We start from the raw sequence: 24,489 nt of genomic DNA on the forward strand, positions 1-24,489 counted from the left end.
ATTTTTAAATACAAGACTTCGTGAATGACTACATTTATACCTTTACAGATGAGTCTTCTCCATCCCTCATCTTTACCCCGAAAAGCCAAGTATCATTCATAGAAGAATGTTTCCTAGTTTGATGATTATGATTAAGCAGAGGGCATGTTGCACATGGGTAGGAGCCTGCCTTCCCAAGTCATACTGCTGAGACATGACCTTCGGTAAGTTGCTTTTCCTCACTGTGTCTCAATTTTATCAGGGGCAAAGTTAAAGCAACAATGCTACCCAGTGTTTAGTGAGGATTAGATATGAAAATTCATGATTTTCAGAGAGATTAGCCCTTAGAGTGGTAGATTCATTGTCACTCTCATACGTCAACCTTCTTTCTCTTCATTCTAATGTAAAAATTCTAGAAACTCTATATTTTTAGCCATCTGCATTCTGTACTTTGAAAGGCAGCACAGCAAGAGCTGCAGCACTCGTGATCTTTCCAGCACTCATGAGCTCTGCTCTCTAAGCCAACAGGGTGTAGGATCTCAATAGACTGTACAGTAATAATAAGTCATATTTCTCCCATTATCCTTACTTTATTTCCTGAAAAAATTAAGATATGTCCTAATATAATTCAGAGTGATAGAATTTTATGAAGTAAATCTTCCCATGTGAATATTTTTTTTGTGGAAAAAGTCTTTCACTATCACCCAGGCAGGAATGCAGTGGTGTGATCTTGGCTCACTGCAACCTTCACGTCTTGGGTCTAAGTGATTCTCCTGTCTTAGCTTCCCCTGTAGCTGGGACTACAGGCACATGCCACTACATCTGGCTAAAATTTTGTATTTTTAGTAGAGATGGGGTTTCACCATGTTGGCCAGGTTTGTCTCGAACTCATGACCTCAGGTGATCCACCCACCTCCTGCCTCCCAAAGTGTTGGGATTATAGGCGTGAGCCACTATGTCTGGCCAAATGTGAACATTCTTATTTTCCAATAGGCACTTTTAACAAACTGAAATTGTTTGGCATGCAAATAGCAAAGTTGACTAACAAGAGCTGATGTTATATATTGTGATTAAGAACGGCCTGAGATTTAGAATCAGGCAAACATGAGTGCAAAGCTCCACGACCTGTATGACTTTGGTCATCTTATTCAACTTCTCCATGTTTACTCATCTGTAAAACTGAGTTAACGGTAGCAACTACCTCATAAACCTATTGTGAGCAGCAAATTACAAAACACATGTAAAGTGGTTAACAAGGTGCCTGGCACATGGTCCGTGCCCAATAATATGTCTTGTTTCTTATCATTGTTATTTCCAGGTAGCATTCTATATTCTCCCCAGTAATAATGCTAACAAAACCTTAAATTAGTAAATTAAACTAGCCTTTTCCTGGCACCACATAATCAATCATAACCTTAGTCCCAGAAAAGTTTAAATTGAGTTCATGTGCACACACATACACACACACACTCAATTACAGCTCAAGAAATAGAATTTAGATATTCGAGATGCTAGTACATATAATTTTATAATCCATCATTCTTCATCAATGTGAAATTGGTTAAAATTATAGCATGCCATTTCTTAGTATGGGGAACAGTGCCATTCCTCCTTGGCAGACTAGCCCGAGTTTATTTGCACTGTACCTTGTGTGACTGGCAAGGACGTGTTCTCTCTGACTTCAGCTTTCAAGACAAGGTCTAATTTCTTTTCCATGGTTGATGGGTACTATATATCTCTGCTCTCCTAGTATCCCCCAAATCACACTTCACTGTCCCCTTCTTGGGTATCAGTAGACATGGAGTGAACTCTTTTCCTGTACTTCAAACTAGAAAATCATTCCCCAAGGATCCATTGCAGAATGGAATGTGTGCATCTGCCAATTAGGCTTTGAGCCAATTGTAATTCACTGGGGTTTCAGTCTAGAGGGTTCTAAGTGGATTATAAATTTAACCCTAGGACAATTATCACCATATAATATATCTTTAATTTCTGTGACTTGGCAACACCAATGAAAATGTGTCATTTATTAGCCCTTTCACATTCAGCACAGGCCAGGACTAGCTCCATAATACTTGTACGGTTGGTGAAATTTGTTTAAAAGTCTCCCTATTTACCTACATTCTAGCACGTATTTCTGTAGTCAATAACAAGTCTTTCAGCCAGATCCTAAATATTTCCTTCATCTGCAACATTGAGACTCAGAGAATATATGCGCGAATCAACCTATCACCAATTTATTTCAGAATGGTCCTCAAATTTTAATACACTTTCTACAGTTCACAATGTTTTACATGTTTTAAACTTTATATAAACAGGTTTGCATTGTACCTATTTTCTTCCAGCTTGCTTTATCTGTTAGCACCAGATTTTTAAGATTTAAACATACTGATGCTTGTAGATGTGGTGTAGCCTCTGTATAAATGTACACAACTTATTTATGTACTATGTAGCAAAGGAATAACTCAGCAAGTCTGAGTTACCATTCCAAAGAAAGTTTGGACCATAACTAGCTCCTGGAAGGCAACATTATAGTACCTTTATTTTCTTCTCTAATAAGAGAGTTTTTGTTTCCCTGGGGGCCTTCAGTGATGCCAAGTTTTCTAATAACGGTGAAGGACTTGGGCCATGGAATATCAGCTTAGATACTAAGGCTCAGGTAAGCTTCCTTAGGTGATATAAGTTGGAAATCTTTTATCTGAAATGCTTGGGACCAGAAGTGTTTCAAATTTCACATTTTTTCCAGATTTTAGAATATTTGCATTATATTTACTGAATGAGCATCCCTAAGCCAAGATCCAAAATGCAAAATGTCTCAATGAGCATTTCCTCTAAGCACCATGTTATAGCTAAAAATACTTTGGATTTTGGAACATTTTAAATTTCTGATTTTCAGATGAGGGATACTCAAATATCTCCTTCACCTGCAACATTGAGATGTACTGTACTTACTGTATGTTTTCATGAGTACTTACCTGTACTTCATGTGTATTTTTAAGTGTTACTGCTAAGAGAAATAAATAAATTCCACTGAGAGAAGACAAATGAAAGTTCATGCTTGGTGAAGCTAGGATTTTCTTTATACATAAATATATCATCAGCAGATAATGACAACTTTATTTTGCATCTCCTTTTCTTCTTCAAATTGACTTAAATATGACTCTGGGACTCCATCCTGAGGGACTGATGGGAAATGCTACCCCAGTCATTACCAGGTCATTGCTCACTCATACCCGTATACCCAAGGTTATAACCGTGGCCCAGGGTCTTACACATCACCAGTGAGCCAGGAGGGGCCACATGGGTCAACCGTTACAGATGCATGTAGTTATCACTAATACAAGACTTTTCATGTTTCAAACCACAGAACTTCTTCAGATCTGATGGCTTTGCTGCGTTTGAGCCATGCTGGAGGCATAAAAATCTTTGTTAATCCTGGGAGCCCCAGGCCCAGTCTCCATATGCCCCACATGCAGCTATCTCCTCTGAGATTTGGCTCCCTCTCCAGTTGCTGTCCCAATTCCACATGAACACATAGAATGGGAGTTATCATCAATCCCTTCACTCCCTATTAGTCCTTTAAAAACAATCAATGTGTCTATCTACCTGAGTCTAACTAGATACACAAATTAAAATGATAATAAACTACCCACCCATGTGCTACAATCCCCTTTATACAGGTTGTTTTTTCTGCCAAGTTTCTATGTAATTGCCAAAGGCTGGATATTTATCTCTTGGCACTCAATTTTTCCTGCCACTGCTTTTCCCCTTAAGCACACATACTCTAGTGATCTGCTGATTTGGCTCTAGCCTCATCCACCAGCACATCTAATCTTAAAACTCTTCTAACACAAATAATTTAACACTAGCTTCTCTGATTTTCATTCTAACTCCCATTACCTCATTTAGTCGGCAAATAAGCTTCTTTAAGAATTGTGAGTAAAAAATAATTTTCCCCTTTAACATTTTTTTTCTGCAATCAGGAGGTCATTTACCATATAATCAGCAGATACCAGCTTGAAAGGACATACAGAATTTTACAGGGTGCTGGCCCATTTGTGTGAGTCAAGGAAGAATCACAGAAAGGAAAGCCTAAGCCAAATGTAGACATTTTGCCAGGATGAGGAAACTAAGGGAGAGGGGCATTTCTAGCTGAAGGATCTATCTGTGCAAAGAGATAGAGTTTTGAGAAAATATAGTCCACATTTTTTAAATGCAAAAGAGTAAAGTTTACTTTTCAGCAGAATCAAAGAGGAAGGGGTAGGAACTTTGGTTACAGAATTCAGGTCAGGCAACTGAAAGTTTTAAAACTCATATTAATGGTCAACATACACCAAGAAATAATACTACACAGCCATAAAATAAGAATGAGATCATGTCCTTTACAGCAATGTAAATGGAGCTGGAGGCCATAATCCTAAATGGACTAAAACAGGAACAGATAACCAAGTACCCGGTGTTCTCACTTATGAGTGGGAGCTAAACATTAATACACATGGACACAAAGAAGGGAGTAACAGACACTGAGGCCTACTTGAGGGTGAAGAGTGGAAAGAAGGAGAGGATAAAAAAATTACCTGTCCAGCACTATGTTTGTTACCTGGGTGATGAAATGATCTGTACATCAAGCCCCCATGACATGGAATTTACCTATATAACAAACATGCACATGTACCCCTGAACCTAAAATAAGGATATTTTTTAAACTAGTTCATAATAAATAAATAAATTTATATGAAATAATTAATATCTTCTTATAGATGATGAAAGTCATTGAAAATATTTGAGTAGGGAAGAGATGGAAAGATACAATATTTGGCTCCCTAACTGACAATGTGATGTTAATGATTAAAATATCACCTTAAAACATCATCTTTTATGCAAGTTTTGCATTTTAAAAGAACATGTTATGTAACTAGGGAATTGAAAAGTCAAAACAACAAAGAGATTCCACTACATATTTAATGGAATGGCTAAAATCTTAAAAATTGACAATGTCAAGTGCTGACAAAAACGTAAAACAGAAGAAGTCTCACTAATTCTTAGCGTGAGTGCAAAACAATATAGTCACTTTGGAAGACTGGCAGTTTCTTACAGTTTAACATATTGTGCAATTCAGCAATAATTCAGACTTTCCCATGAGATAAAAAACATATATACATAAAAACCTCCATATGGGTAGTTATAGCGTCCATACTCATAACTGTGAAAACTGCAAGTAACAAAGAAGTCCTTCGACAGGTGAATGGACAAACTGCGGTACATCCATCCATCCATCCATTCAAAAAAGTGAAAGAGGTCTGTTTGAAACACGTGCACATGATATAATTCCAATTCTATGGTACTCTGGAAAAAGCAAAACTATTGGGTCAGTAAAAAATATCAGTGGTTGTCAGGAGGATAAAACCAAGAGGATTTTTAGAGCAGCGAAACAATTCTGTATAATGCTGTAATCACAGATACATCAAAGTATGCATTTATCAAAACCCACAGAATAGTACAACACAAAGAGTGAATTCTGGTGTAAACTATAAACTTTAGTTAGTGATAATTGGTTAGTAATATACTGGTTCATTAATTATAACAAGCACAATGCAAGAAGTTAATAGTAGGGAAAATTGTGTATGGGGGAGTGGAAATGGAAAAGAGGTATATGAGAACCCTTCTGTCCTATCTGTTCAATTTATCTGAAAACTTAAAACTGTTCTAAAAAGTAAGGCGGCCAGGCATGGTGGCTCATGCCCGTAATCCCAACATTTGGGGATGCCAAGGTGGGCAGATCACGAGGTCCAGAGTTCCAAACCAGCCTGGCTAACATGGCAAAACACTGTCTCTACTAAAAATACAAAAATTAGCCAAGTATGGTTGCAGGCGTCTGTAATCGAAGCTACGCAGGAGGCTGAGGCAGGAGAATTGCTTGAACCTGGGAGGCAGAAGTTGCAGTGAGCCAAGATCGTGCCATTGTACTCCAGCCTGGGCATATTTTTAAAAACATATATAATAGTAATAGTATGCATAGAGAAGTAATTAGCTGCATCCAAATCAGTGAACATTTCCTGGCAATTGTCTATATGCACATTGCATTATTTTACATACACCACACACACATACAGTTTTTAACTGTGACCTCATGAAGATAAATGCTTCATGAGGTCAAAGATCTCTGCCATTGGGGGTTCTGTTATTGGTGTAACCCTAGCTCCTACTAAGATAGGCCCTTTATAATTAATTAGTAATATAATTCCTAAGTTAATGAATAAATTAATACAAATATGCAATAGAGAAGGTGACTTCGATAGTGATTAGAAGGAATCCCCAGTGAGTCTAGAGATGACTTTACAGTAAAGCAACAGTTTTAGTATAAATTTTAAAAAGGAGAGAAAAAAAAACAAAACCAAACAAAACAAAACTGGAATACCCCATTGGTAAGCTGGCTACCTGTAATCTATAGAAAAGGTTGGCATGACTGGGCCTTTTGGAAAAGTTCCAGAGAGGACATTATTTAGTTAGCCAAGTGAGGGCCGGAACAAAAACCACTTTGGCCTTCCTTTGTTACCAGAGATCACTCAAATTTCAAATGAATTACTGTGTCCATGCTCAAGATGGGTATATCTCCTAAATATAAACTTTCTATTGAGAAATTCCTGTGGTAAGAGTTTCTGTTCCATATTTTGTACACGGGAGAGTGCCAAAAAGGGGGTGGTGTGATGCTGGAGACAATTAAACTAGGAACATTTCAGGGAATTTGTATGACTGCACTGACATTAGTTTGCCTAAATATGAATACAGTTCCTGTCTTAAGATGTTCAAAACTCAGAGGGATTGAATTATAAGCAAAGTAACATGACTAGAAGAATCTTTTTAATGAGAATTTTTAAATAAACAAAGCAAAGAAACCATAAAGGAAAAACAATGACCAGTCAGCCATATAAAATTTTAAATGTTTCTTTGACTAAAGATGACATAAAAATGTTAAGACAAGGTCACAAAAATATTTTTCATTTTAAATATTGAAGTAAGAGTCACTAGTCAAATGACAATCAAACCATGTGAAGAGAGCAAATACATAATTTACAATAGGAGATTAAAGAATCAAACATTTACCAAAAATTTGTTATTACTCCAGTAATAAAACAATGCTAATAGGATCAACCTTTTCATTTATTAGATGGAAAATGATTTGAAATATTGATATTATACAACTATTAAGTATTCTCGAGAATATAGGTAAATAGTTTCTCATGGATATTCTTTATAAATTGTTTCAATTTTTGGAGATTAATTAGGCATTTTTATCAATAAGAATGATGATAAGTATTTATTGTGCATAATATATCGCATATAAGTATTTATTCCATAAGTATTTTATGTTTATTAACATTTAATTTTTACAATGACTCTGTGAGGTAGATATTGTTATTATTCTTCCCCACTTTACAGAGGTGAAAACTAAGTCGTGGGGAGGTCCAATAACTTACCTAGTTAAAAAAGAAAAATTATACAACTAGGAAGCAGAGACAGTGGAATTTAAACCCATATACTTTAGCACCAAAGTTTATGGCCTTAACTTTTCTGTAATACAACCCCATAGTGTTTCATATATTGTTTTTAAATATGCCCAAAATTTTATTTTTATTTGAGGATGGTGAAGCTAACAGCTCAAGAGATGGGGCTATCGAAAGGACAATTTGTTGCTCACAGTTCCCAGAAAGAGTAACATGTCAAACCACACAGGGCCACCTGGGCAGCACCCAGGTCAGGCAGATGTCAGAAGAAGCAAGAGGAAAGCATGAGCCACAGCCTTTGTTATGGTCCTCCCAGGAAGGAATGGGCAAGGCAAGGGAAGCAAGCTGAGCGGGCTTAGGACTAGGTAGCTTGAATAATTTCAGTGGGCTCTGAGAAATAGGGGTTGTCTCTAGTTGCCTGGCACCTAGCCCTGGGATAATTTGGGCAGAGGAATATTGCCTCCTGGAGTGTATGAGCCATATAGAATAGGTGGTTGAGAGTATGGACTGGGTATTGGTTGGTTTGTATATCAAAAGCACACTTTTAGGCAAAAAAAAAAAAAAAAAGGCATGCTTTTGATATATGAACCAACCAATGGTTGCATTTTTGCTATGTCTAGGAATAAGCTAACTTTGGGAATGGCAAACTGTCCTGGCTCAGCAACACTGCAGATGTCAGAGCATCAGTAATACAGAAAATAAGAAATATGCTAATGCACATATGATTTTTTTTGACTGACAAATTTACTATCTAGGGATTTATACTATAGAAATACAGGTGTAAGCAGAGATGTATAACACAGATGCTCAATGCAACACTGTTTGCAACTGCTAAAAACTGGAAACAATATATATATTTATCAATAGCAAGTGGTTGGATTGATTTTGCCCTAAACAGAATGGGTTGTGCTTCTCTTAACAAGAGGAGAGAATAATTATATGCATTGACATGGTAGGCTGTTTCCGACAGTTATATTTACATGAGAAAGGCAGAGAAAGGTGAAAATACTTTCTGCTTCATACACTACTGTTTTGTTTGAGTTTTTGTGAAGAGCCGATTCTACTTTTGATACTTTTGATAAGGATTATTTTCTGTTTCGTATCCTAACAACAGAAGAATGTATTAGTTAATTTGAGTGATAAAGGATTAACTGCAAAGAAAAGATCAACTATAAATCCCCATGCGCACGTACGTTCATAGCAGCACTGTTTACAAAAGCAAAGACCTGGAACCAACCCACATGCCCAATGACGATAGGCTGGACAAGGAAAACGTGGCATATATACACCATGAAATACTGTGCCGCCATAAAAAACGATGAGTTCGTGTCCTTTGTAGGGACACAGATGAATCTGGAAACCATTATTCTCAGCCAACTGGCCCAAAAACAGAAAATCAAAACACCCATAGGCGGGTGTTGAGAACACATGAACACAGGGAGGGGAGCATCACACACTGCAGTCTGGTGACGGGGTGCCAAGGGAGGGACAGTTGGGGAGTGGGGAGGTTGAAGAGGGATAACATGGGGAGAAATGCCAGATGTAGGTGATGGGGGGATGGAGGCAGCAAATCACATTGCCATGTGTGTACCTATGCAACAATCCTACATAATCTGCACATGTACCCCAGAACCTAAAGTACAATAAAAAAAAAGAAAAGAAAAGATCAACTGTGGTGTCACTTTTGAATAAAATACAATGATTCTGGTGTTTCTGGAGGCTGTCAGGTTCTAGCAAATCACTGTTAGAGGTACAGATGTTTCTGAAGAATTCTAACTACTGGCCAAAAACGACAATGGTTCTATAATGTTAGTGGGCATTAAAATCATGTGAAGGGCTTATTAAAACAAGGTTGAGATTCCTGCTCCTCACTTCCAGAATTCAGTATGCAGAGGGTCTGTGGAAGGCCCCAAAATGTGCATGTCTAACAAGTTGCAGGTGGTGCTGATGCTGTCAGTCTGGGGAGCACACTTTGAGAATCACTACCCAAGAGAATGAGCTATTGAAGAGGACACTAATTCAGAGAAGACTTTTTTTTTTTTTTTTTTTTTTTTTTTGAGAACGTGTCTTGTTCTGTTGTCTAGGCTGGAGTGCAATGGCACAGTCTCGGCTCACTGCAACCTCTGCCTCCCAGGTTCAAGCAATTCTCCTGCTTCACGCTTCTGAGTAGCTGGGATTATAGGCGTGTGCCAACATGAAGGACTAATTTTTGTATTTTTAGTAGAGACGGGGTTTCACCATGTTGGTCAGGCTGGTCTCGAACTCCTGACTTTGTGATCTGCCCGCCTCAGCCTCACAAAGTGCTAGGATTACTTATGGGCGTGAGCCATGGTCTGCCCCAGACAAGACTTTTTAACAGCTTTGAGTAAAGGCTGGCTCAACTGACCTTGACAAAGGAGCAACTAACCATACCTGTGAGACTGGGTGAACAAAGCCTGCCAGCAGAGGGCAGTGTAAGAAATAATTGGCACCCCAAGTGTGGACAGAGCTATTGTTCTAATTACACCTGACTTAATTGCATGGCAAGAATCCAAAATGACTCACTATTCTTATAACATAGTTGTTCTGAGTGATCAATTACAAGGTAAATATTTTGGGGTCAATCTTCAGACCTGGAATACTCACATGGCCAAGTCATATATTGGTTACTGAGGATCCCAACGGAGGCAGTGAAAACCCGTACAGCTTAAAAGCCCAGTTGTCAGGGATATTATCTGGCAAAAACATGTTTCAAATTCTCTATGTAAGTCTCTTCAATTTCCATGCATATACTCCCTTGTCAAACTTGACTCTATGAAGGGCAACACTAAATTTTACCCCCTCTGCTAGGATATTGATATGAGAGTGATGTGGAATATATTGCTTTGTCATGAAAAAAAAAAGTAGAAAACCCTGAAACTTTGTTCTAAACTTTAGCCAAACTGACTCATGAATTTGATTTTAGTTACCATTTCATGTCAAAAATTCAGGACCAAATGTTGAAAGAAATAGTAGTTATGTTACATTTGTTTTATTATCTCAAATTAGGTTTCTGCCACAAAATATGTTTAGAGCTAGTATCAAAATGGCATCATTATATTGATCTGAATTGCAGAATGGCAAGGAACTGATCATTTAGTTCAATTTTGTCACTTAAAGGTAGCTTTTGTCATGTCAAATGATGGCAAGGGCATCAAAAGGAGCAATAGGGACAAAGGGAATATTGTTAACATATGCTGTTTTATAAATAAAGTCCAAGAATTGAACCACAGTAATTCAAGCTGAAACACTGGCATTTTACATAGAATCGAATATTATCACCAATGTGAAATGCATACAAGATAGAAAAACACATTTCCTATTGTTTTCAATGCTAGTATTTATATTCTACTGTTTTGTGTTAAATGAGAAAGTTGTTCAGCCAAAATCTGAGAAATTAATAACTTTTTAGGTAACTACATCACTTCTTTCTGAAGAATGACATGCCATATTATTTGATCGTAGCAATAATCTAATTGCAATGACTACTTCTTACATCACAGATTTTCAGACTCACTGTGGGATAGCTGGTAAAGGATGTCAATGGTTGGTTGAATAGGGGAAAAGAATAAGGACCAACAAATATGCAGAATGGATAAATGGCATTTACAGATGAACAATATAATTCCCCTCTATTAATACCAAGGACTGAATTACAACTGATATCCTCGCTCTTCACAGATTGGCAAAGACCTTTGGCAGCAGAGGACTGAGTCATTTTTATCTGCTGTGTTGCCATGGGATTCTGCTGCCCTGGAGATTCTTCTGCTGGCACCTGCAGCACCAGCAATGTGCATCACTTGAACTGGGAACTCTCTCAGGGAAGAAGCAAAGTAGACCCACCTGGGAACTTTTCAAAATCAGAAAGTGTCATTTCTGCAATGATTGAGTTCTCTTTTTTCCATAAGTGAGCTAACTAGCTTGATCATTTTTGCTTTTAACCTGATGTCATCAAGAGCTATGTGTGTGTGTGTCTGTGTGTGTGTGTTTAAGTATAACTGACTTCTGATGTATCAATATGACAAATGAATTACTGTATTGACTCACTTCTCTGAGCATAGAATATCAAGATGCATATCATTAGGCTCTGCTATTCTATCTTGCTCAGAAAAACCTGAAAAAATAAAAAACTTAAAATATTCAACATAAACAAATTAATACTAAAAGCATATGTCATACTTTAAATGCCTGAAATATACATATTTTGAATATTAGGGTAAGAGTGAGTATATCTAATCAGGCAAAACTTCCATGAGACAGCATTCATCCATTTATATTTTATGATTAGAGCCCTGGCTGAAATTTAGGTTTTACTTTCGATAAAGAACATTTTTCTTAGAATAATATCATAAGACGAAAGAGGGATGTTTGAACTTATTAAAAATATGTAACTCTTCAAATATGCTAGAACAACTTAGAAGAATTGATTTACATTTAAATAATTTATATATTTATGTCACTATTATCTGTCTGATACAATTTTACCAGTTATTCTCTAAGAAGATTATTCTACAACAATTCATTAACATAATTCGAAAAATTCTCCGCACTTAAAAGTCATTCAACATTTCTTTAGGATTTATATTTTACACAAATTTATGAACAGAGTAGAGTAATAGAACTCAGAGCTCAATACTTTGTTTCTTTACAATTCTATGAAAAATGGATAATTTTATGAACATTTAAATTTTTTGATTCAATTCATATTTATGGAATGTTTACTATGTGCCAAACGGCATTAGTTGCTGTGAGAAAGACTGAAAGATGTCTATACAATGTACAATCTTTACTTCTTCCTGAGCAGAACTCTGTCTTCTATTGGGTGCAAGAACGGCAGTGCACCCAACTGAGAAACTGCATTTTCTAGCTTCCTTTTCAGATAAAGAGGCCACATGACGAAGAGCTGGCCAGTAAGTTGTAGCAGAAGGTGTAGGGTGAGCTGATTTGGCTGGATGTCAGCCCTCCCATCTTTCTTCAGCTTGCTGCTTGGAACAAAAAATTGAGGGCTGGAGCTCCACAATAAAAGTCAGCATTTAAAAGAGAGGGAGAGAGAGAGAGAGAATGAGGGAGAGAGAGAGGGAAGAAGAAGGGAAGGGGAGGGGAAGGAAGAGAGGATAAAGAGAGAAAGAGAGAGAGAGAGAGAGAGAGAGAGAGACTTACTATAAACAATTGGTCTCATGAGGTTATGAGGGCTGACAAGTCCCAAGATGGGCCATCAGCAAGCTGGGGACCCAGGAGAGCCAACTGTTGGACTTCAGTTCCACTGTGAAGTCCAACTGTCTCAAGTCCCAGGAAGAACTGATGTTTCAGTTTAAGTAGAGAGAAGACTGAAGTCCCTGCTTGAAGGCAATTCTTGAATGGTATTTCTCTCTTATTTAGCCTTTTGGTTCTATTCAGACCTTCAACGGATTGTAAAAGGCCTAGAAACTTTAGGGAGGACAATCTGCTCTACTCAGTCTACCGGGTTAAATGTTAATCTCATCACAAACACCCTCAGGCACACCCAGAATAATACTTGACCAAATATCTAGGCCCTCCATGGCCTAGTCAAGTGGACACATAAAACTAACCATTACAGTGATAACTGACCATACCACAGCAGCCCTGAACCATGTGCTTCTACATTTCCTCTGTGTGGAAGAGGAATAAATAAATCTCTACCTCTTTAAACCCACTGTTGTACAGGTCTCCTACAGCCAAATGCAATTTCTAACTGATATAGTGACTACAGCCACATAGGAATATCTGAATTTCCCACAAATACTTTAGAATTTCAAACATCATTTCACAAGAAATGCTCAGCAAATACATTCTAATGTTGATATCTAAGATCAGGACAAAATCTTTACTAAACTAATTTATGTGACTATAATCCATAAATGTAACCATATGTTATAAATATTTTTTCTTACTGAAAAACATCCCAGTTTTCTTTCTTTTTTGTTGCTTTTCATTCACCTCACCTGGATAATTCACATTCCCCTTTCAGAATTACGTGTCAACCCTTTCAGGGAGTCTTCCAAAGGTGAGGAATTTCTCCCAAATTCTCCATTAGCACGATGCACTTGCTATCTTCTGTTATTTTGAGTACTTAGTCTTCTGGTGAGTTCTCAGTGAATTAAATTTATGTTTTATTGAGGCTTCTTTTATTATAAATATTTGGGACCTTGTGTGAGGAGAGCAAAGTTAATCTTACTTCTGAGTTTATTGCACATTATCTCACTTTGTTCTCACAAAACTATTCAACACCTAGCACCAATTTGTTTACTCACTTAAACCCTTTATCTCTATATACACTCCAGTTTCTCTCTGCTTTACCACAGGCAACGTGTGTAATGTCTCAGATGCACCCTCATATTCACACATGTCCTTGTAAATTGTTTTCTGTTTCATGTGCATGTATTTAATTTTTTTATTAAAGGTTGCTATGTGTATTCTGTGTCTTAATTTGTTATTTAATTAAATATATTCTGTGTTTTTATTTGTTTATTTAATACTATATTTTTTAAATCTGTTCATGGTGTCATGTATATATGTAATCAATTGCGTCTAATTAGAGCATAATGTTCTCTTTAATACAGCTTCCACAATTTGACTATTTGTCCTCACAAGGATATTTTACTGGTTGCTTCCAAATTCTTATCACCACAATAACTAAATAACAAGCATTTATTTATAAGTCACTTTAGAACTTGTGAGAATTTGTGTGTGTGTGTGTGTGTGTGTGTACAATGGATGTGTGTACATATATAATATATGTTTTATGTATATATATATATAGATATATGTGTGTATGAATGTGTATAAATATAACTCCCTCCTAAAAGCTGCATTGCTGGGTCACAGGAAACCCATATGTTTAATTCGACTAAGTAGTCCAAATATACTCTCCAAAATAGCTGAATCTCTCCCCTCTCCTACCAGAAGTATATGAAAATATGGATATGCCAATGTCCTTTCCAACACTTGGCATTACTTACCTTTCAAATTTTTAGCTTTCTAGCCATATAAAATGGCATTTCGTTTTTCATTTTGAATTTCTCTGGTTACTCATATATTTAAAATTGATTTTACATACTTCTCGGCCTTTGGGGGGTTCTTCTTTTCTATATCATAGTGCATACTTATTTTAGGATTTCTGCCTTTTTGTTAATGTTGATGATTTTCAGGAGTTTCTTGTGTATCTTATATATGAAGAAATTTCCAGAGTTAGACTTAGACATTTGGAATATGTTCTCCCATTTTTCCACATGTCCATTACCTAGTCCATTAAATCCCTTACTGAACTGAAATATTTATTTTGATGTAAAACAGTCAATAGTTTACCTTATAGTTTGTACTTTTTGAAGTTTTTTCTTTTTTTTTTATTTTTTATTGGATTATAGGTTTTGGGGTACATGAGCAGAGCATGCAAGACAGTTGCATAGGTACACACATGGCAGTGTGCTTTGCTTTTCTTCTCCCCTTCACCCACATTTGGCATTTCTCCCCAGGCTATCCCTCCCCACCTCCCCCTCCCACTGGCCCTCCCCTTTTCCCCCCAATAGACCCCAGTGTTTAGTACTCCCCTCTCTGTGTCCATGTGTTCTCATTTTTCATCACCCACCTATGAGTGAGAATATGCGGTGTTTCATTTTCTGTTCTTGTGTCAGTTTGCTGAGGATGATGTTCTCCAGATTCATCCATGTCCCTACAAACGACACGAACTCATCATTTCTGATTGCTGCATAATATTCCATGGTGTATATGTGCCACATTTTTCCAATCCAGTCTATTATCAATGGGCATTTGGGTTGATTCCAGGTCTTTGCTATTGTAAACAGTGCTGCAATGAACATTCGTGTACATGTGTCCTTATAGTAGAAAGATTTATAGTCTTTTGGATATATACCCAGTAATGGGATTGCTGGGTTAAATGGAATTTCTATTTCTAAGGCCTTGAGGAATCGCCACACCGTCTTCCACAATGGTTGAACTAATTTGCACTCCCACCAACAGTGTAAAAGTGTTCCTTTTTCTCCACATCCTCTCCAGCATCTGTTGTCTCCAGATTTTTTAATGATCGCCATTCTAACTGGCGTGAGATGGTATCTCAATGTGGTTTTGATTTGCATCTCTCTGATGACCAGTGACGAGGAGCATTTTTTCATATGATTGTTGGCCTCATATATGTCTTCTTTCGTAAAGTATCTGTTCATATCCTTTCCCCACTTTTGAATGGGCTTGTTTTTTTCCTGTAAATCTGCTTGAGTTCTTTGTAAATTCTGGATATCAGCCCTTTGTCAGAAGGGTAGACTGCGAAAATTTTTTCCCATTCTGTTGGAACCAAAAACAAAAACCACATGATTATCTCAATTGACGCAGAGAAGGCATTTGACAAAATTTAACAGCTCTTTATGCTAAAAACCCTCAATAAACTCGGTATCGTTGGAACGTATCTCAAAGTAATAAAAACTATTTATGACAAACCAACAGCCAATATCATACTGAATGGGCAAAAACTGGAAGCATTCCCTTTGAAATCTGGCACTAGACAAGGATGCCCTCTCTCACCACTCCTATTCAATATAGTACTGGAAGTTCTAGCCAGAGCAATCAGGCAAGAAAAAGAAATAAAGGGTATTCAAATAGGAAAGGTGGAAGCCAAATTGTCTCTATTTGCAGACGACATGATAGTATACCTAGAAGACCCCATAGCCTCAGCCCAAAAACTCCTGAAACTAATAAACAACTTCAGCAAAGTCTCAGGATATGAAGTTTTGTTTACAAAGTTATTCCCCACCTCATCTCTTAGTCAAAAAGAATTCTTTTATATTTTCTTTTACTAAATTTCAAGGTTTTTTTTAACATTTTGGTATTTAATTCATCTGGACCCTACCATTGGTTGTGGTAATAGGTAGGAATCCAGTGTTATTTTTTCTCCACATAGTTAATCAATTTTCCCAAGGTCGTTTTCTAACCAACTAGTTTTTCCTTATTATTTATGGTGCCCTATTTATTACATGTACATACATGTTTTATGTATGTATATGTACATGTAATAAATGAGCTTTTTATTATATCTTATTGTGTGTTTGCGTGTTTTAACCATTATTATTCGTCATGTCAATCTCTATATCCTGAGAGTCTGATAGAATGCCTAGAACTATTGTGTAGAATAAATGACAATGACCTATTTATACTAAAGCCTTTTTATCCGGTGTCCACTTAACATAATTGTCAGATCAAACAGATCTCTCTTCCCATGTTAAACATAGCTTGATGCTCATGGTCTCTGAACACTCACAGCTGAAATTCCACTCGCTCCTGCATTTTTGTATCCACCAGCCAAATTGTATTCCGATAAGCATTAGGTGTCTTAGTTCCCAAAGTGTTTATGCCTACTGTACTTATTGTAACTCTACAATTTAAATAGAACATAAATAAATGAAACGGGAGCGCAAAGAGTGAATTGTTTCAATAAGAACGATTTTTGAAGTATTGAAAAAAGGAGAATTGTTAAATACTTATTGCAAAAGAAGTGTGGGGTAGGCGACTTTGAATGATCGGAAAGGATGCAAATAATAAAGATACAGAAGAAATATCCACTCAGATGGCTTTACATTCTTGTTAACTTGAGAGTAGCCAAAACCAGAAAACACAGATGATGTCTTATGAACATGTTCCATGTAATCCAGGTAAATTAGAATTACAAACAAGGTATCTGCATCCAAAAAAAATGGCCCCTAATCAAAAGATTGGCACAAGAATATATATATATATGTATATATATATATATATATACACACACATATATATATGTTTATATATATGTTTATATATATACACACACATTGAAATAACATGTATGAATCATTATCATAATTATAATTTTTATAATTCCTTGTTTTAAACAACTTTGCCAACTTACTTATTAATTATGAGATTGGATAAGAGACCTATAAGGCAATCATGTAAAGGGAGTCACAGGTTCTAAATAAGCGCACATTCAAACTTTGGGAACAGATTTAGAAAACTATTCTCCAATAATTTATTTAAATCATTTAACTTTTTTTCCTTTGATCATTAAAATTAGAGGTACTAGGGTAAAGATTACATTGTCATGAGAACTGAGCACATACATACATCTTTTCTACTAATTAGTTTATTTTTATTTTCTTTTTTGAGATAGGATTTTGCTCTGTTGGTCAGGCTAGAGCGCAGTGGTGCTATCAGGGCTCACTGTAGCTTTGACCTACTGGACTCAAGTGATCCTTTCACCTCAGCCTCCAAAGTAGCTGGAATGACAGGAGCATGACATCATACTCAGTTAATTTTCAAATTTTTTGTAGAGATGGGGTTTTTCCATGTTGCCTAGGCTGGTCTTTAACTGCTGGGCTCAAGTGGTCCTCCTGCCTTGGCCTCCAAAAGCACTGAGATGAGCCACCACATCCAGTCTACTACTTAAATTTTTTAGAAGAAAAAAACCAGAATAGCAGTTACAAATAGAAAGAATACTGCCAGCTCCTGGGAAATTTTGAGGAATTCCTGAAAGATAGGAAGCAGATGGAGTCAGAATGTCAGAGAAAACAACAGCCAGAACACAGAGATGAGAAAATTACTTTTAAAAGCAATTTCACTTATAATCAAAGCTCAGAATCAAAAATCAAGAGGAGTTTAGAAAATAGTCAGGGTAACTGAAATACCAAATTTTGATTAGCTGGGCCAATTTGACCCCCCTTTGCCCACTTACATTAAACAACAGGAAGTAGCTATGAGTCTCCCAAATATCCTTTTTGTAAACTACATTCAAAGAAAACCTAGATCTTTAATAACATGAGTGATCTTTCAAGATAAAGTTCTTCACACTACTGTTGGGAAAATAGAGGAAAACAGTGTAAGGCCTAAAAAAAACTTCACCTATAAGGAAACTGAAGAAAGAAAGGAAAGAAAGGAAAAAAGCAAGCAAGCAAGGTAGAAAGAAGGAAAAAAGAAAGAAAGAGGGAGAAAGGGATGGAGGGAGAGAGGGAGGGAGCGAGGGAGAGAGAGGGAGTGAGTGAGGGAAAGGGGAGCAATGGACTTCAGCGTGCACATGCTAAAGCCATAAATACATTACTTCCTGAAGTGTGTATTTTTGGCATAAAAGGCTCCCGGAATAAATATTAGGCCTTGAAAAGTAGGAAAGTACCCCAACTAATTTAAGACTACTGAATTAGCAGAGAGCTCCCACACTCTGAAAGAATCTTTACAAGCTGGCAGAGCAGACCACATTCCTGTCCTTTCAATTTTCAGAGAAGCCTACTTTAATCAGAACATATGTTCACAAACAGTTAAATATTGATTATCATAAGCAAATATGAACCATCAGCAATTACTGAGGATTTAAGAAAAAACATCACCAGAAAAAAGAGTCCTCATATTCACTAAATAACATTATGACCAAGCAGCAGAGTGAGAAGAATAAACAGAAGACAACTGACATACAGGTACAATTTACATCTCAGAGAGGTTTTAGATGATAGTGCATTTATAAGACAAGAAAAGGATTTCATGAAAACGAAACAGAGATCTTAGAAAAACATGCTCACAGAAGTCAAAAATAAAAGCAATTCAATAAATGTGCTGAGTGGTACATTGGGAATAGCAGAAGATAGAATGAATAAGCTGGAATATTTCCCTGAGGAATATTGTTGGAATGAAGAAGGAAAGGACAAAGAAATGGAACACATGTAAGAAAAGTTGAGAGATCTTTATACTACGTATATGCATTTGTATCCGTTTTCATTTGGTCATTACAGCCACTTGGTAAGGTGGATTTAATTACTGCTGTTCATTTGGCAGATGGGGGAAATAGTGTCACACAGCATCCTATATCAAGTCAGTAGTACTGGGCAGTCTAAGATTTGAGTCTCTTAAGCCCCACCTCAAGTTCGTTCTCTCATTGACAGTATGTGGACTATTATTGAGCTCAGATAACTAGTAAATTCCTGTTTTTTGTTTTTTGTTTTGTTTTTGTTGTTGTTTTTGTTGTTGTTGTTGTTTACATTACAAGAGGACATCCAAGAGGAGAGCATGAAGATGCTATATCTCAGGCAAAGTCAAGGAGCCTGAAGCCCAGAGAAGTCTGTTGGATTTGGTGACTGATAAACTTTGAGAAAGGTTTCATCAGGGCTATGGTTCTCATAAGTCAGTAGCACTATTGGGAGCAAATGAGCTTCCTGAATTCTGGGCTTCATCTTCAGAATTACAATTCAGGTAGTGTGTGTGGCTTCAGAATCTCCAGGTTAATGGGTACCCAGGTAATTCAGAAGCAAGTTCAGAATTGAAAGCACAGAGTGTAGGATTTGGAGAGGTCAAGATGGCTAGAATTTTCAAGATGGAAGGCCAGAAAAGAGAGAGAGTTCTGAAGACATAGAGCTTTTCTCAAGTGTAAAATCTGTCAGCACATTATTGTAAGCAAATGACTGTAGTCTTGGGGGGAAAAAAAACTCTGAAGCAGTTGGAAAAATTTCTGGAGATTACACAAAACCAGAAATAGTTCATGACACACTAGCCAGAGTGAAATATTTTTTTAATACAAAGGGCACTAATAGGGAACTCAGAAAAGTATTGCCTCAGTAGTGAAGCCAAATTAGCCCTAACTCAAAGAGCGGGCATGTATATCTAACAAACTGAAAAAGCAAGCCTCAAAAAGATCAATATGTTTCCAAGTAACTTAACTATATCCTAAAGCAGAACTCGAGGATATTTAAAGAAATATTCCTTATTCACAAAGGACTGTAACAAGAAAAATTAACTAGTGGAAACAGATCCAGAAATTACACATATGATAAAATTAGTAGATGAGGACATAAAATCTGTTACTATAATTATAGTCCATATATTCAAAAAGGTAAAGAAAAGCATGAACATGTTAAAAGAGATGCACAAGTATTAAAAAGACAAACAGTACCTCTAGAGCTAAACACAATATCTAAAAAATGAGATTAACAGTGGATTAAACACTAGAAAAAAAAATTAGTGAATTTAAAGTTCTAGCAATGATCAAAAAATAAAATATGGAGAGAAAAGAGAATGGAAAACATGAATAGACCATCAGCAAACTGCAGCCCCACTTTGAGCATATATGTGGTTTGCAGGCCCTGGGTTGAAAGAAGAAGACAGAAATATAATTGAAGAATTAAGAACAAAAAAATTCTAAATTAGATGAAAATGATCCAAAAAGTTCAAAGAGCTCAAACAAAAGAACTTGAAGAAATTTACACAGAGGCCTAACATAATTAAATTGCCTATAGCCTGTAATAAAGGGAAAAATTTTTAACAGCCTGAGAAGAAAAGACATATTACATGCCAAGATATAAAGATAAGGATGGCATTAGAGCTCTCATTAGAAATAGTGCAAGTTAGAAGAAAGTGAGGCATCATCTTCAAAGTACTGTCATAAAACAAGAAGGATAAGGCCTTTCCTATCTTTGTGTCAGAACCCAGAATAAATGCCCAGAAAATGGTCTAATAGTTTTCAAATAAATAAGTGAAAATGTAGGCCTTTTTAATCCAATCAATGGTGTAAGGAGTATAGTTGTGCTTTTACAAGTACAACAATCAAAATTCAGAATAAAGTTATAAATGTGAATACCATGTATCACTGTACACTTTTGCAATGTTATTTTGATACATAAAAATATTTAAAAACTATTAAGTTATAATCTATAGGGAGAAAAGTAGAAATGATGAATTAAAGCAAAAAAAAAAAAAACATTTTTTAAACTCTTCTCCAAAATGAAAGGTGGTTAATATCAAGTGAAAGTCCCCATATACAGTCTGGCATTCAGCTAAATCCACTAATTCTCTACCTAGATCTGAATGCATGAATGCATTTCCTTTCATTTCCTCTCTTTTCTTCATTTTCCTCGCTGGGTCTATCCTTTCATAAAAGTCACCAGAAAGAAGATGAATATCCATAGAAGCAAATTCCCAGAGGGTTTCAAGGTCCCCAGAGCTGTTGTTAACCTCTCTCATAGTGCAGATGGCTGGGTGCAAACTCTCCCATGCAACCCAAAGGCCCAGCAGTAGAGTTCAAGCTCTTATGAATAAATCATGCCCCACCACTCAATATTCTGGCCCTGGGTACTGGGTAGCATTTGTCATTCACCTGAGTCCTAAACATATAATTATAGAATTAAAGAAATTTTTGATTATATATTCCTTAGGAACCACCTGCACACAACACTTGGGACTTCTTGGGTATAGGCACATGTGTGCAAAGAATTATAAACTTATTCTTGGTATAATGGCCTTGACAGTGACAGAATCTCCCGCCTGCCCTCTCAATGAAATGATGCATTTGACTCAACAATAATTAGCATCAATTATGGGACAGCCTTTTTGAGGACTGAGTATGGTCCTCCCAGGCTGCAGGTGCAGAATTATCCGCATGACCTTTTGCTCCAGGATCAGTCATCAAGGAAAGGAGTGGGAGCCATCAGGAGGGAATCGAAGGCTGTTTATCTTCCCTAAGAATCATTGTCTGGCCTCTGCTATTCATGTCGGCAGCAGCAGTTTCCTCTCGGGAAACCTATAGGAGAGGCTGAGATGCCTCATCTGCGTGCTTGCCTGCTGGAGCCTTGCAAAGAGGCACCTGGTTTTATTTTCTGGGTATCTTTATGCTCATTCTCAAAGAAAGAAAATCCATTTTATTACAAGAAACAAAAACATAATGGAAAGAACACAGGTGGCTGAAGGCTGACTGACAAGCAAGCACATAAGGAATAAGATGCCAGACAAGGCCCCTCTGTTTCCAAATGGCAGCTTCTGGCTGCCAGCGTACATGTGGAGCCTGCTGCGTTTGGAGGAACACTAACCAAAAGTGGCCAAAACCCTGACCTTTCTTCACTCACAAGCTTCAAATAATGCAGCTATTACAAGATGCTACATGGAAACTTGTCTCTTCTCTCATTCGCTTTGGGTTTTTGCTTCATATCACAAGAATAGAAAGAAAAAAAAAACGTCAAAAGGCAGCTGTGACCAGCTTGTTTTCTGAAAAACTGTTTTGAGAATTCTATAGATTGAATGCTTTTCTGGCTCTTTGCCATTCTCGGTGATAAACAGAACTCCTGCTTAAGCATTTCTCAGTTTCCACTGACCGGTCATGGTGCTTTACAAATCACTTGGTACCATAGATTACAGTGATCTGTGCCCTGTCTTCCTCCCCAGCCCCAGAAGCTCCTCCAGGAGACAGTCTGTATCTGACTAATGTTTGCTTTGCCTGACGCCCTTCCTGGTGTTTTTGAGAGTGGGTGGCAGATGGGGGAGGAAGGATTCCAGAGGCCAGGAGAACTGGGACCAGTCAATTGGATCCTGTTAAGCTTCAGATTTCTATCATGAAAACTGGAGTCATAAGATCAACCCATTTCCTGTAGGTCTTTATTTGAAAATCATTTTCTCCATGAACTTCACTATCAGAAATTTTCACACCCCTAATATTTCATACTGCCCTCCCCTACTTTAATTTTTTTTCTTTTGTACTTATCACAGTCTGAAATACTACATAATTTACTGAGTTTTCTTGTATATTATCTATTCACTCTAATATGATGGCAGGGATTTCTGCCTATTGTGTTTCCTATTTATTCAGAGTGGCTAAACATGCCTGGTACATAGCAGGCTCTTGATAAATATCTGTTTAGCTAATTAATTAAACAACAAAGGTATGTAAATTCTGTGTATGTTGCCATTGCTTAAAAATTGTTTGTTTAAAAGCCACTTGGCCAAATGAATAAACCAAATTAAATTTAACAAAAATGTCCTTGTATTTGTAGAAGTTCTTTGATAAATTATATATTTAATAACATTATGTCTGCTAGAGTTTTTGTACCTATATGTTTAAAAAGAAGTATTACTAACTTTTCTTTTCCTACTTCAGAAATCCTCAGTGTGACATCTGTATCACTAATGGCATTAGCTGAAAGGAAAACAGACTCAAATTAATGTGCAAACTATAAATCTTGGTTACTGATTTGTTTGCAAACAGCCATAGTAAATACAGAGGATAATGCAAGAACTGAGCACATGTTTAAACACAATTTGATTGTCCATGAGTTCACAGCTTCCAATAACATTTAGGTTGGATTATTTCAAACTATCAACTTTGACCTGTTCTAATTGCATTTGCTGTTTTCAGAGTAATACTACGTTACCAACCCTGAAATATGTTGTTGAAGCAATTCTGGCAAAGTTCTTTATGATTTCTAATACCTGTGGTAGGCAGAAAATGCCCCCCTAAGCCCCCTGCAAAGACATCCATCTTCTAATTCTTGAAAACTTGTGAATGTCACCTTACATGGAAAAAGGGAGTTTGTGGATATGATTAAGTTAAGGATTTTAGCTGGGAGGATTATCCTGGATTATCCTAGATTTTCCAGGTAGGCCCAGTCTAATCTCATGAAAAGTGAAGACCTTTCCTGGTTTTGATCAGAGGGAAATGTAACAATGAAAGAGTGGTAATGTGGTTTGGCTGTGTCCCCACTTAAATCTCACTTGAATTGTAGTAATCACCACATGTCAAGGTGGGGCCAGGTGGAGCTAATTGAATCATGGGGGTGGTTTTCTCTAGACTGTTCTCACAATAGAGAATAAGTCTCATGAAATCTGATGGTTTTATAAAAGGAAGTTTTCCTGCACATGCTCTCTTGACAGCCACCATGGAAAATGTGGCTTTGCTCCTCATTTGCCTTCTGCTATGATTGTGAGGACTTTTCAGCCATGCTGAACTGTAAGTCAATTAAACCTCTTTCCTTTATAAATTACCCAGTCTTGGGTATGTCTTCATTAGCAGAGTGAGAACAGACTAATAAAAGTGGTCAGAGAGATTTGAAGGTGGAGGAACAGAAACGGGGCCTCAAGAAACTGCAAAAGACATGTAAATGAGCTCTCCCATGAGGCTCCAGAAGGAATCATAGCCCTGCTGGCACCTTGATACGAGCTCAGTAAGACCAGTATCACATTTCTG

The 24,489-nt window shown here is 36.9% G+C and overlaps 2 long non-coding RNA genes across 3 annotated transcripts in view; one reads left to right on the forward strand and one right to left on the reverse strand.

Annotated features, from left to right (window-relative positions):
* The window catches only part of LOC118152955 (uncharacterized), a 38,350-nt gene extending 26,452 nt beyond the window's left edge, over nucleotides 1-11,898 (forward strand). The window contains exons 4-5 of the long non-coding RNA XR_004742025.3: nucleotides 49-203; nucleotides 11,184-11,898. This is a non-coding gene — a long non-coding RNA (uncharacterized LOC118152955). The remainder of the gene's footprint in view (nucleotides 1-48; nucleotides 204-11,183) is intronic.
* Nucleotides 11,899-17,008: 5,110 nt separating this feature from the next.
* LOC103792593 (uncharacterized) overlaps nucleotides 17,009-24,489 on the reverse strand; it is a 132,353-nt gene continuing 124,872 nt past the window's right edge. For both annotated transcript variants that reach the window (XR_013534887.1, XR_013534886.1), the window contains one exon: nucleotides 17,009-17,205. This is a non-coding gene — a long non-coding RNA (uncharacterized LOC103792593). The remainder of the gene's footprint in view (nucleotides 17,206-24,489) is intronic.

Source organism: Callithrix jacchus, chromosome 4 (assembly GCF_049354715.1).
Source record: "Callithrix jacchus isolate 240 chromosome 4, calJac240_pri, whole genome shotgun sequence".
Taxonomy (NCBI): domain Eukaryota; kingdom Metazoa; phylum Chordata; class Mammalia; order Primates; family Cebidae; genus Callithrix; species Callithrix jacchus.